The sequence below is a fragment of the Pseudorca crassidens genome, chromosome 5, assembly GCF_039906515.1.
Source record: "Pseudorca crassidens isolate mPseCra1 chromosome 5, mPseCra1.hap1, whole genome shotgun sequence".
In the NCBI taxonomy this organism is placed as follows: domain Eukaryota; kingdom Metazoa; phylum Chordata; class Mammalia; order Artiodactyla; family Delphinidae; genus Pseudorca; species Pseudorca crassidens.
Genome location: NC_090300.1, coordinates 134,931,494 through 134,932,357, shown reverse-complemented (window position 1 = coordinate 134,932,357; position 864 = coordinate 134,931,494).

The window sequence follows — 864 nt, the reverse complement described above, 5'->3', positions numbered from 1 at the left end:
ATTCAACCATGACAGGTGCAATTAGTAAGGAATATTGAAGAATGGGAGAGTCTCAGTTGCTTTAAAACAATGAATACTACCTGTAAATGAAATAAATTAACCACATACTTTTATATCTCTTTCCAAAAATCTTAGCTCTACCTAAGCTCTTTATGTTAGAAATCTGCCATCAATTTCCACATTTGACTTTTTAACTCATGGTGAAAAAAAAAAAATTAATGCCTGAGCAAGTATGATTCAATGGCAAATTTGGACAGACTTAAGAATAATTTGCTTATTACTATGTGTCAAAAATCTGCTTTACTCAGATGACATGAACCTGGAAATATTTTCTTTCAGGAAAGCAAGATACTTGGTTTTAAGAAGATGACTTTAAACCATTTATTTATATTTACCATTTATTTGTAATCATTTGAATACTTAAAATTTTAAAAACATATTCCCCATTCTTGCCCCTCACCACAGTAAAGTGGTAACAGATAATTCATTATTCTCATAGATCTTTTTCCCAGCCTTGCACCCCAAAGCTAAACCAATGAAGCAGGCCACTTGACCACCACTCTCTGAATAATGAATGTCAAATTGTTGCAAACTATTAGTTAATTAAGAAAGAACTTGAACTTAGGAGGGGAAAAGACTAGGAAACCAGTCAATGTACTATGTATATATGTGTGTGTATTATATACACACGCATATATATATGTACGTACATACTATATATACATTGTATTATATGTATAGTATATATATACATATACATAAATATACTGTTTTAGTATTTTAAAACATAAGATCCCCAATTATATCAGAGGATAGAGAATTATATTTTCCAATGTTACCTTCTAAAAACTAAAACAAATAATT